This window comes from Chaetodon trifascialis, chromosome 20, assembly GCF_039877785.1.
Source record: "Chaetodon trifascialis isolate fChaTrf1 chromosome 20, fChaTrf1.hap1, whole genome shotgun sequence".
Classification (NCBI taxonomy): domain Eukaryota; kingdom Metazoa; phylum Chordata; class Actinopteri; order Chaetodontiformes; family Chaetodontidae; genus Chaetodon; species Chaetodon trifascialis.
The window spans coordinates 8,172,723-8,186,214 of NC_092075.1; the positions used below are offsets into that span (position 1 = coordinate 8,172,723).

At 42.2% G+C, this 13,492-nt stretch overlaps 1 protein-coding gene across 2 annotated transcripts in view; it reads right to left on the minus strand.

Moving 5' to 3' along the window:
- LOC139348531 (nucleus accumbens-associated protein 2) overlaps window positions 1-13,251 on the minus strand; it is a 28,737-nt gene extending 15,486 nt beyond the window's left edge. For both annotated transcript variants that reach the window (XM_070988728.1, XM_070988730.1), the window contains exon 1: window positions 12,876-13,251. The gene's annotated coding sequence lies outside the window, so the exon portion shown is untranslated. The remainder of the gene's footprint in view (window positions 1-12,875) is intronic.
- Between the last annotated feature and the right edge of the window lie 241 nt (window positions 13,252-13,492).

Sequence of the window (13,492 nt, forward strand, 5' to 3'; positions counted from 1 at the left end):
TTCAGATCCTGCAGTTGTTCTCATGTCTAAAGTGTACCAGACAACAGATTCTATCCACGTTGAGACGGCAACGCTCCCTGGCAACAGTTCTACCAATCGGGACCGAGCGGGTGTCTGCCTGAGTCTGTCTGAGTATCATTATGGGATGTCGAGAGAGAGCGAGAGAGAGCGAGAGAGGCTGCTTATCACTGCTTATAATGCAACATCATTCTCTGAGCATAGACCCCGCTGGGTGAAGTTGTCTGCACATAGTCAGGATCAAAATCATCTTTTCTTATAAAAAAAAAAAAAAAAAAGTCTCCCTATGATTCACACAGTTATGTAACAAACAGACAACTATGAAATGATTTGTTGTGGGCTGAATATTGTCTGGTATCTTTCCACTTGTATTCACTCAATATGCACCAATAATGTAACTCTTGGTCTGACTAGGAGGGGGGAAAAAAGGCTGAATTTCAGGTTTAACTAATGCCACAATGCTGCCTGTGGCAACAGAAAAATGACGATGTGGATATAAAGTCATGTAGAAGAATCACATACTCGGGCTGGATGGCGACCTAAAACCTGTGTCTTGTCGCAATTAGTTAGATAATATCAAATGAAACAATGGGGGGTTTTGGGAGTTCATCAGTGCACCGGCTCACATCTAATTCATTTATCCTGATTAATACAGGACAAGCATTCAACAGTTTTCTGGACTTTTTGACTGGACTGTTGAATGCATATGTAACATCACCCTAACAATGACTCTGAGGTGTGTCAGCTTGTCACTTAAAGCAGCAATAATCAATAAGAGTGGTTCGTAGTGACAAACCAACAGAATCACACATCCCTCTGCAGTTCCCCTCAGATGTGCGGAGTGTTATAGCTTCCTTTAGCACATTGTTTAGTTTTTCCTGCTCACATCTTTATCCTTTTGGTTCACTCTCACTGCTCTCATAGCATTGTTTTGGCCACAGTAGGCACTTAAGTTCTGCAAAAAATATCTAATAAATTCCCTCTAACCCACCTGGACCTCACAGCAAAAAGCAGACAAAGTTAGCGGTTAGCAGTACCCAGGAGTTAGAGAGCAAGATATTTTCCTCAGCAGTTGGTAGAGACCAAAAACAGAGATAAAAGGAGAGTGAATACTGGGCTTATGTTTACCAGGTGGCCAGAGGTACGACTCAAAATGAATGCTAATGGTATTCAGAATCTGCTCAACTGCATGCTAACAAGTTAGCCATATGTTGTTTGCTCCGAGCGGTCAAAAATGAGGCAGCAGATACGCTGCATGTGAAGTGAACAACCTCAGATATGCTCAGCTATGTGCCCCAGTTTATTAGAACAAATATTTCATTTCTCAATCATTCAAAGCTGATTTTTTTGAAAAAGTGACAGACCTGCTGGTTTTTGTAGCTGTCCTCAATTTGATTATCTGTAATTCAGACAATTCAATCAGCAGTTTGAGACTTGGATTTGTATAAGATTCGTAATTTTGCTAAATTGATAAATTTGGTTTACTGCCCAGCCCTATCACATACAATATTACTGCCTGCTGCTGCTGTAATTAGTGGTCACCTTTTATTTCCCCTTAAATCAGACAATCAAAGGCTCAATTTGTGCAAAATGAACAATAACATGCACCCATCCATTTTCTCGTGCAGGGACAAAGGAAATGCTCAATGTTAACATGCACACGTGTACATATTGTTACTCCTGTAACAATGGGCTACCTGTCAGTTTAGCTTGTCATGGTGATTACGTGCAAGAGGAAAAAACAGTGGAAAAGACAGAGGAAGAGCATGTATGTGTGTGTGCATTTATGCGTGTGCGAGTGATTCTCCTGAGGCAAAGGCATTGCTAATGAACTCCAAGTGGCTGTGGGAGGTAAACAAACAAACACTAGCAGCGGCTACTACATCACACCAAACTCCGGTGACTAGGACATCAGGGTGGCTGCATATACACCCATACACACAAACACATCAACCCACGTACCCTTGAACATACATGATGACTTTTGGGCGTACAGTGGAGAGTTGAAGAGCTACAGACAGGGGAGGGAGATTAAACTGAGAGAGGCGAAAAGGAGGAGTGGAATAGAGGAGGTAAACGAACAAAAGGAGAGAGGACAGGGAGAGGGAGTGTGTGTGTGAAAGATGCAAATAGAAAAGAACAAGAGAGAAGTTGACAGAGCACATTCACAGGGTGAAACGAGTTAGAGAGGAATTGGGAAATTAAAGGGAGTGACAGAAAAAAAAAGCAAAGCTCAGAAAGACTTCTGGACGAGGAGAGAAAACTGTAGAAGCCAAGATGACAAAAATAAAGAGAGGCTGGAAAAAAAGAGAAAAATAAATCAAAAATACTAATAGGCTAAACAGACCTGATTGGCTGTTCCAATCATATTCCCATTCAAAACTTTATCAGAATGGGCGATAACTTGGTGTGTGGTGTAATTTCATCTCATTTCATTCGGTGTCTGCTTTTCATAGCGAGGCAACAGACGAAGCCAAGTGATATCAACAAACTGACACTTTGTTCTAATCAAAAGAGATTCCACCTCCACATTACTGACTCCAAAATGTCAGCTCCACCAAAGAGGCTTCCCAGACTGCCATTTTCAGGGAGAGAAAATCCTGCTCTACGCAAAGCAAAAGGGAACAGAATTCAGTCTAACATGAGAACGAAACGGGAAAGCGTTGAAGGACAAACGCGGCTGGATTTTTTTGGTAATACTAAGCTCATATTGCAGAACAACGGGGGCCCGCAGATTGTTCCAGTTTATGGCAACACATATGTGTGACGTGATCTCAGGCCCTGGACTCACGTAAGACTGAGATATTTTGAACAAATGCTGACACAAGATCGAAAATTCCCCCTATTTCCAACTTAAAAGGGAAAGTACGTGAGCGGCGCAGGAAGAAAATGAGAGAAGAGAGAGTCCACTAACACAAGAGACGATTCAGGAGGCATCAGCAGAGTCAATGTTTGTATGTTAATCAGCAGCATTTGTGCATGTACACAAAGATAAAATATACTGCACAATGACTTCAATGTGATACCTCTTTTTTCTGGTACAGTTTCTTACTAATAAATCCTCTACATTGGCATCGGCTTGCAGCTGCCATGTGACTGGTGGGTGTCCAAAATACAACGCAGAACTGTACATTCTCCATAAGCCCAAGGGCCCTAATTTCATGCAGGCTCGCATTAATCTTCTGCCAGCAAAGTATCAGGTTTGATGGGCTTGGGCAGATTTGTTTTTCACCTTTGTTCTATTTTCAAGTATTGCCCTGACATAACTTGAAAAGAAATGGAGGGCAGACTGATATTGGTGTCAATTCCGGTGCGGGTGGCATCTTTATTTGCATTTTAATTGCACCGTTAGGGACTGTAGGAAAGTGATCGCCCAGAAAGAAACGGGGAGGGTTATTAGCTAGGTGTACCTAAAAAAGTGTCAACAATGTAAATGTAGCTTTATAAATGAAACAGGAGAGAAATATATAAAACTTTTCATGGTACAAAGTTAGATGGATGCGAACAGATCTCCAGAAAATTGCATTTCACTTTAAATAAACATCATTTGCCCTTGGCTTCACAGTTCGGGTGTTGCACTCGTGCCTTGTGACTCCGCTTTGACAAAGATGTCGGTTTACACTCCTTTGGCATCTTGAATGTGCCTCCTCATTCTCTAACTGTGATTGTGTCATGGTAGGGAGTGCACTGGTTTAAGGAGCTAATTGGCTGTAGTTGATGCCTGACTTTAGAGTGCCATGATAATTTATTCTCGCAAGTACAATAACAAAGCAGGTGTGTCACTGCTGTGCTAGCACTCCTGGCCACAAGACATTTGATACTCAAGTATGCTAAAACACGGTGGATTTGTGCAGCTGCTTGCACTTTGTTTCAAAAGCACAAAGCCCTAAAATCTCATTGATATCCTTCTGAACGTGACCTTCATCTGGGGACAAGAGGGGCCATGAGATGAGCCTGCTGAGTGTCACTGACTGTCACACAAGAGCTGCAATTAGGTTAGATTTCACAGGATGTCTGTATGTTTGCGGGCGCATATCAGTGGTGACACTCCCTATGCATTTGTTCCAAGCGAGATTAGATTTTCATGGTGCATGAGATCGTAAAACATGGAGGAAATAGAATGAATCAGCATGTAATGGAAGCATATAGGTACTACATACATACTACAGAAAGCAGATACCAAGTGAATGGACTGGGTGAGAAAGTCCAGATTCCATTTGTACATGCCACATGAATGGAGTGAGTATTGTTTTTTAATACTGTTTATGAATGTTTTGGGCCTTAATTTATCTATAACTCTAAATGTCTTATTGTCCCAGCCTTACTTAAAGGTGTCCGATGAGCCAACACATAACACAACGTGAGGCCAAATGAGGCATAATAAACCCATTGAGTGTGCTTCTTTAAAACAACTCCCATTATAAAATCCTGAGTTGTTTACATCCATGTTTGCTAGCTTGCAGTCTTCTTCTTCACTGCCTTGGTTGGTGCATTGTGATGTTTTTGTTTTTTTTTGCAAAATGGTCAATTGTTGAATGACAAAAATGAAACAGGGACCCTATCATAAAAACAATGCATCATATGGCTATCAGTGGTCATAAAGACAAGGTACCTTTAAGGGTGATACTATGATGAGAATATTTTTAGCTGTTTACCACACCTAACATTCTTCTTCCACTCATCTCTTTCACTTTTAAGTATGGCAGTCTTTTGTCTCCACATGTGGCTGGTGGATATGTTGGTCCCTATATCAGCTTTGTGATCTTTTTCTATGAGGATTTTTAGTCATCCAGGTCAAATGTTATCTCAACGTCAAAGCCAGCTGGGTTTGCTCTTTCAGACTCATCCAAGGAGCGTCATCGGTTCTACTGACTGGTGGGTGGTTCCCGCCAACTTTAACCGCAAACAGCTTAATTCTTGCCTGGGGAATTTCAAGGCTAAACCACAAACAAACAAACATGTATTATTTATCAGTTTTGAAGCTTCATCAATCCAAAACCCTCTTCAATACTAAAATGTAAGTCATCTGAAAATAACACATAAGAGATTTTGGGGGTGGTGCCTTTGAAAGAATGACATGGTCTTACTTGTTATCCAGCAAAATATTGGAAAATATAACTAACATTGTTAGAAAGGCTGGTGCCACATTCACATTCTTGTAGTTGGTGAGGCACACACTGAAAAAACTCTCCTGGGAAAGACAACAGTGCAGACTGTTTAAACACCGTTTCATTACCTTCTGTCATGGCTCGTATTTAACTGGATCATTTCAGGGCTTCAAACATGGATGCGTCCTAGTTTACTCCCTTTAGCAGTTCAACGTTAGCACGGGTAAACTTCTACCTGTTAGGAACACGTCACAACAATTTAAATGAAAAGGTCGATATGTATTCACATGTTGGAAGAATGTGACAGGTTATGCCAGTGGTTATTCATCCAAGAACAATTAAAAATTGAGGACAATGTCTGCAGCGACATTGTCAATCAAGTAGGGGTGTGCACAGTGAGAGGAATTTAAAGAATACATAAAATGAGGTTTGGCTGTAATAGGATTGTCACACCCTTAAGTGTTTATGTTCCCAGTGAAACCAGTGCTTTTTTCCCCTTGTGAGATCCTGATGGGGGTGGATGTGGGGCGCAAAATGACAAAAAAGACTTTCCAATGCACATACCGCCGTAAAAGAATGAGTGGCAGACACAGAAGTAGCGAGAGGGCGAAGCTATGGAGAGAATAAACATGCCATTTTGATCACCGCGCGCTGTCGTTTCGGAGCTGAATGTTCGGCAATGACACATGCGTGACATCAGAGCAGCCCAACATGACCGCCAGAGGAGCCAAGTGCAATGCAAAAATGAGGACACATCTTTCAGCATCAGTGCCCCACTGTCTACAGACAGGCATACACAAACACACACCCACACACCCACACAAAGACATACAGAGAGAGAGAGCAGTGCCCACATCCACTGTACATTTTTCAGTTACAGCGCACAGAATGCTTTAATTCATTCTCTTGCACGGAAAGAAAGAACAGCGGGGGAACGAAATGCTGTTTGATACCATGATCAGGGTAGGTGACTCAAAAGAGTGTCTCATGACATGCAGCAAGGATTTCCCATGATGAAAATCATAATGTTGTCTAGTGTTATAATGTGACATAAAAGAGGGTTTGTTCAAGTGCAAAGCAGTACATACACATTTATTTTGAGTGCCTAACCCCCCCACCACCAACCCCCGGACACACACGCACACACTGTGACCTAAGAATCTTTCAGTCAGCACCAGACTAAGCTAGCATACATGTGCTCAAATAACATGTCACCTTGGTTAACCTCATCACACACTGAGAAGGACCCCAGCTCACCTATGCGCACAGAGCTTGTTTATCTCCGTCTCAAGTCAGAAGTGAGTAAACATGGACAAAGGCAGCACACAGCGGCTAAAACATGCGGTAAAGCACACTGGTCGCTTTTTATTATTACCTCAAAGTGTCTCCCGGGTCATTTTAAATTGATAGCAAGAGGTTTTTCCTTTCCTTTATTCTCTGAATTTGCCCATTTTAGGGATTGGGAGCAGTGGGCACTGAGCACCGCCTGGGGGACCAACTCCAGTTCTAGGAACACACATGGACCTTCTTGCTAGCCAATGCCCCACACGTGCTGCCTAGCATAAAGACCTGTCCTTTTATGTAGCTATAAAGGGACATTTTATCAATGAAAACATTACTATTACATTAAAGCAAAAGTTTTCTGACATACGCTTTAACAACAGTTTGGCAAAAGTTAGAGACGATGATTGATACCACTCACTTATTTGTACGATACACATACGGCTGGTTAGCTTATTTTAGCACAAAGATTGGAAACGGGAAATAGTAAGCCCGCTCACTGTCCAATGGTAAATACAAAAGTGGCAACCAGAACATCTAAAACTCACACATTAACACATAATACTTCATTTGTTTAATCCCTACAAAAACTAGAGTGTACAAACAACAAGTGACAGTGGTTTTCCGAGGGGGTTACATGCTGGATTATTTCTTGCCTACGAGCAGTGAGTATTGTCATCGTGAGGCTTCTGGATAACCACCACTTTTTGTATGGATGAAACAAACAAGACATAATTTGTTAAATATGAGCTTCAGTGGTGCTGTTTTCTTTTCCTTTTAATCCTTGCTGGGCTAGCTATTTCCCGTTTTGCATCTTTATGCTATTAGTACTAACCATCTCCTCGTCGTAGCTACATACTGAGTGTGGTATTAATCCTCTCATCTAAATCTTGGCAAAAAAAAAATGAATACGAATATTATTTGGAATCTTTAGAAATAACTGTACAAAAACAGAGCACATCGGGGGATTGTAAAATGAATTGCTGCCATCAGAAAAACCTCAAAACAAATTACTTGCACTTAAATACATTACAAACCAATAAACGTCAGGACAACATTGCAGGTGAGCGTGGCTTTCACCTTCTGCAGGGATCACAGTTGTAATCAAAGCATCAGGCAGGTAATGCTGTGATTTAGCAGTAATTGCTAACGTATGTTAGCTGTGGAAGTAGGAAGGGTGGGGGGTGGGGGGGGGTGGCCCTGTAGTGAAAACTACCCGCCTCAGATTCCTGTCTTTTTCCACTGGCCCCTACCAGCATTCTGCCAGGCTGTTAGGACATGAAGAGCACATACAGGACAGGTCATCGCCACAGAAAGGGGGTCAGCCTATTTGCTTCCCTCACTTATTACCTTATGCACTAATTAGCAAGCTTTGTTTACCGGCAGGAGTCTTGAGAGAGGCTTTAAGTTTGCAGCAATTTAATTATGTACATCACACAGCAAAAGAGCATGGAAAATTGAGGTGGGCTGCAAGGATAAATGCCATCCACAGTGCTCTCGCTCTCTCTCTCTTTCTGTCTACTTGTGAGTGAGCGTGTGTGTATCTGCATGATTCTGTGGGGTTTATTTACGTGTTTGTGAATGTGTGTGTGTGTGTTTGTGCATGTCTGCGTGCGTCATCCCCCGAATTATAGGTTTGACTTTCACAGTAAATCTAATGTCCCCTCACTGAAACTCAAAAGGATCTGAGAAAATTGTTCTAAACCTACTCAGGCTGTTGTCTTCAGTTACAGTGAAGCCTTTGCAAAGATAGGGGTGGTTAAAAAGTTGATTTGAGCCCACACATTTTTTTTCCCTTGACTTATTTAAGTGAGTGGCAGTGACCTTATTGTCGTGAGCCCTGACACACTGGAAAGCAGTTCAGCTAAGGTTCCCTGACCTGCAAATCAAGTGACAGGTAATACTAAGGGTGATTACACAAGTATGACAACTTGGAAATCTTTTAAGCTTTTCAGAATACCTCCTAATGCATATTACATTAACAAGTGAAATAAGCTCTCTATAAGGCGAAATAACATTCATGAATTTTTAATGTGCTTCTGCCACAAATACCATCAAATGAAGCAAAATAGCTTTGACTATGAAGTGTTATTGTGCAAAATCTAATTTTCCATGCAGTTTGCAATGCGATCTCATGACTGTATCAGAAACACATCCTCGTCATACTTCTCAGCACTCTGTAATTCTCTGCTACGGCTATGTACTCCTATTCATGCTGAAAATACTTGGAACAATCAGATGTGCACAGGCTCCCTTTCTTTTCTTTTTTCTACTCAGGCGCAAATGCACAGACATACACAATCTCTCTCTCACACACACTCACACACTCTCACACAAACACAGGCACGACATTCATGCCATGTGATCTTGCTAGGCATTATGCCAACGGCCAAACATGTCACTTACCAGAAATCTCTCTGAGACAGAGTGAGATAGAGAGAGAGGGGGAGACAGAGAGAGAGAGATTCTGCACATTTGCCAGTTTGTGAGAGCTCCTTGTCAAGTGTAAGTACAGTGCATACACAGGGAACATGAAATGTAGCTGCTACAGTTATCTGCAACGTACTGTGGTGTGGGGGCTGTCGATTCTGAGGAAAAAAGAGAGACACGTGATCATTGAGATCTAATGTGGAATTGTTCTCAGGAACATGCCATGTTTACTGTTCATTGTCTAAATTCTTGGAAGGCATCCTGAAAAGCACGTAGCGAGCCAAAGCAGCCCAAATCAGTTACATTTCAAGATTCCTAATGGCTTTTGCTGATCCTCTCTTTCTCTCACTTGCTCCCTCATTATTCTCCCCACTTTCCTGCATTTCAGCGTGAACATAAATGGTCAGAACCTGCGTGTTTGAGTACAATAAATGACAAGAAAGCTGAAATTTATACGTTATGGTATCAGAAACTTAGATCTGAAGCTACACTGTGATAGTCATTTTAAAGCCACACCTATGTCTATATGTTTTGTCTTATCTTCAAATCTGTTGCCCTCCATGAGGCTGAATGTAAGAGAAACAGACAAAATCTAATGGCAAATTCTCCCACAAATTAAAGCTTTGGAAGTCACCTTTCAAAGCAAAGAAATAATAGTGTCCTGGAAATCCTCTGGTGCCAACTTACACATACACATAGATCATCAAAAGACAAACTGCTGATCTCTCTTTTTTGGCTCTTTTGCCTCTTTCTGACCAAATCTTTTTGGCCATTGACTCAGGTGGGAATCATACCGGGTAGCTCCTGTGTATTAGTGGTAAGACAGACCAATGTAACACTGGTTATTTGGAGGTAATTTAGTTTATCTAAGTAAATCCATCTTTCAGCAGTGCTGCCAAATTCACCCATGTAGTAGTCAATCTGATTTGATGTGACTCCAGATTTAATTTAGGCTTTAATAAGAAAATATGTGGACAAGGTGAGGTCACTGGGGCCTCCGGCTTTGCTTGTTATTCATTTATATTTCAGGAGTTCAGAATTTACACCTTGAAACCCACATGTGGACTTGAGCAGATACTTTTCTTTCACAGGTAACCAAGCCATGTTTGTATCTTTCAAAGCTTTTGTATGCCTTACGGACTTATGGGCATTTATACTGAAGGCCTCTGATACTGACTGGCCTAACAAGACAGCAAAGCTATCTTACTTTCCTTTCAGTTTCCTTAAATAATTTAAGTGCTCTGCAATAAATGCCGCATGAGGAAAAACTACACGACAAAACGTTTGCTTGTTGGTCAAACAGAACCAATGCAATGCAGATCTGGAAATAGTTAAGTATAATTTGTGAGCAGATTTCAAATGTTGCCACCACCAAACCACCTTGACACCTACACACTCAATTAGAAACTACTGTGTGCTGGAGCACAGACCGACCTTTTTGTTCCAGAAAATGTAGATAAAATTGGAGTTCAAATAAAATACATGGTTTACATCTCCAACAGCTGTGAAACTGTGATTTCTTGATCTGTGCTGGGTCTCTCCGGCTTAACACTCAGACAAAACACATTTCTTCCAGTTCACTGTTTGAATTTCGGTTCCATTAAAAGCAACCAACAAGCCTGAGCACATTTTTTAAAATTATTTTATCCATCGGCGTTTAACTAGAACAGGATCTACACTACGGAGAAAATAGAAGACTAATGTATGAGAATATGATGTATGACTGGTGCGCTGTATCGAATACCATCAGCAGTGACTCATTACTGTCTCAGGAAAGGAAAATCATACACACGTAAACACACTCCCCACTTGAGTATACACGCATATACAGTACAAAGAAAAGTGTAACGAAGCCTGAGGGCACGCACACACACACGAAAAGCAAATGAAGCAGGGGCAAAAACAAGTCTCCAGGTTTTAAATGCAGCTTGGATGAATAAATGTTTTTTTAATAAAGTAACGGAACAAATCTCTAGTTAAGGTTTTTAATATCTTTACAGTGTTACTCTTCTACCTTGTATCTGGGGGAATTTTATAGAGGTTGCAACCTGAAGGTACTTTTTTTTTTTTTTTTCCAACAGTGAATCTGTTGAGGCAACATCAATTCTAGTTCATTTATGGGTTTAACAAGAGATGAGGCAAGACCCTCAATGAGGCAAGAACCTCTCTGTCTTTGTATTCTCTCCCTCTTTCGGTCTGTATCCGCATCAGCTGCATTTGAAACTGTGTTGTCGTTCTCTCTCCTTGACACTCCCCACTTGCACATAGCCTCGGGCCCCCTTGTGGAATGCTGTATAGTGTAAGGCCTATGGAGGAAGGGCATCCTGGGACACAGCGAGAGCACACACATGCACGCACACTCACAAACACACGCTAACGCACTCATCGACACACGCAAACACGCACACACAGACAAATACAGCTGTTGAGAGCCATCACAACCCTTTGGCAGACGTCCAAGTCAAAGACGAGTGGTGTTGGAAGAGCTCCGTTTAGAGAGAAAGAGAAAAAAAAGTCCTGCATTTTCCATGTATGTTGTGTTAAACTCTGAAGATAGAAACTTGGCAGCACAAACCCGCATTACCCCGAACTGATTTCCACGTATTGCAGGGGGGTGGTTGGGGGATATCATAAACTACCTTGATAAAAGCTGCCTTTGTGTTGCCTTAGGGCTGGCAGGTACACCTGTGGATACATACTGATTTAGTTATTCAAAAGGGAAGTACAATACATCTCGTTATCCGCCCCATGATATGTTTTTTTCCACGGGAGAAGCAGAAACAGATGGGCACTAAAACGCTCAAACACTCTGAAGTGGCATTCAACACTGTAAAATGATAAGGGACGTGCTTTTGAACACGCCACGCTGCCCTAAGCCTTGTTTTAACCTCTGACCTGTGTGGCACCTGCTAGATATACTACAACGCACACCCTGGGCTGTTCAGCGCGTGACAAAGACAAGATATAGGCCGTAACCTACACGCAAATATTTGGGATATTTTTGTCATCTTGAGAAAATACACACGCCTCGACTTGACAGCGGAGGATAAGAACGAGAGCACGCAAGAGGGAAGGAAAGTGACAGGAAATGAAGAAAATTGCTACATGCACACTAGACTGCACCCATGTACACACAGGAGGAGGAGGAGGAGGAGGAGGTGGGGGTTTGTATGTAAAGTCAGATGGCAGGGTTCAGGTAAGGTAAACACAGCCACAACTGACACTCCAGCAGGCAAAGTGGAAAAAAATAAACTTTTTTAAAAAACATAATGACTTTAACTTGCTCGATGCACTCTGGCCCCTCACACCTAAACATTTTATAGCATTTTAGGAATGACTGTGAATGTGACAGACAGCTTAGCTTGTAAGGCAATATTAAAAAAAAATAATAATTATAGAAGGAACATTGCACACATTGTACTCACATGTCGGACAATAGGTCTGACAAGAGGAACAGCCTCAACTGGTTGGTGTAAAATATGCCTCATAGCACACATGCACCATATAGCACCACAATGGATGCATTATGGGTGGAGATTTTTTTTTTTTACACTTCATCGTGACGCAAGACCGATCAAATCACACCACTTTCTCCACTCGCACAGCAGAAACTAATAACAACACAATTTCCTGCGGTGATGCGTTTAAAAGCGCTGGCTAACGTTATAATTAGACTCCAGTTTCTGGGTGATAACGTGATTAAATTCCTCCGGCGGCGCGTGCTACACTATGCACTTTTCTGCGGGAATCACCTACCATCCTCCGGCGGTGAATAATAATAAAAAAACCTCTATTCACATTTCCTGCTAATACTTCATAAAAGTTGAAGAGACTAAGTTAGTTTTGCTGCTAGTTAGATCAAAATGAACTCTCACGCTGTAATGTCAGCACATTGTCGGGGTATGCAGCTGCCTGTGAAGAAGAAGAAGAAGAAGAAGCAAGAGAATAATGCCCCCCAAAAAAAGAAAAAAAAATCTATGCGTCATACAAACCAAGCAGTGTAAACATCAAGCCAAGACAGAGGGGGGATATATTTACCCGATATGTCGCTATTCCATAAACTGCGGCTGTCAGCTGGCGCAGATGTGGCAGGCTTTCTCTCCGGATCACCTCTAAAGTTTGCGGGGTGTTTAAAAAAAGGCAGGCCCCGGTTTCCCCTCCGTCCGCTGGCTTACTCTATCACTCTCGTCCTATCTTGGCCGTTCGTCCCCCATCTCTCTATCCCACTCTCTCTCTGCCCGCTTCTGTCCCTTTGCAGGAAGTGAACGCCGCTCACATGAACAGTAGACGGACTGCAAGCAGCCTGACATCATGCACCACTCGGCAAAGAGTTTCTTTTTAAAGACACAGACATTTTGCTCGCTCCTGCCAGGTTAACTGTAGGTACGCCGTCCTACTGTAGTCTACGCGGTGAGCGGTGCTCGGTCATATCGTGCCGCCTTTACGGACACATGAACTCGGTGCACTCTGTGGGCTTAAAGGTGCAGACTATCGTAGGTAGAACAAACCCACCGGGCGGGTTCGGCTGCTGCCAGCACCGATTCTGATAAATGTGGTGAGAAGAGAACATGTGGGGACACATTCGGAGCCACAAGTACAACCGGGGCGCCTTGTTGTGCTCCTAAATCAGATTTCCATGTGTGGTTACCTCACGT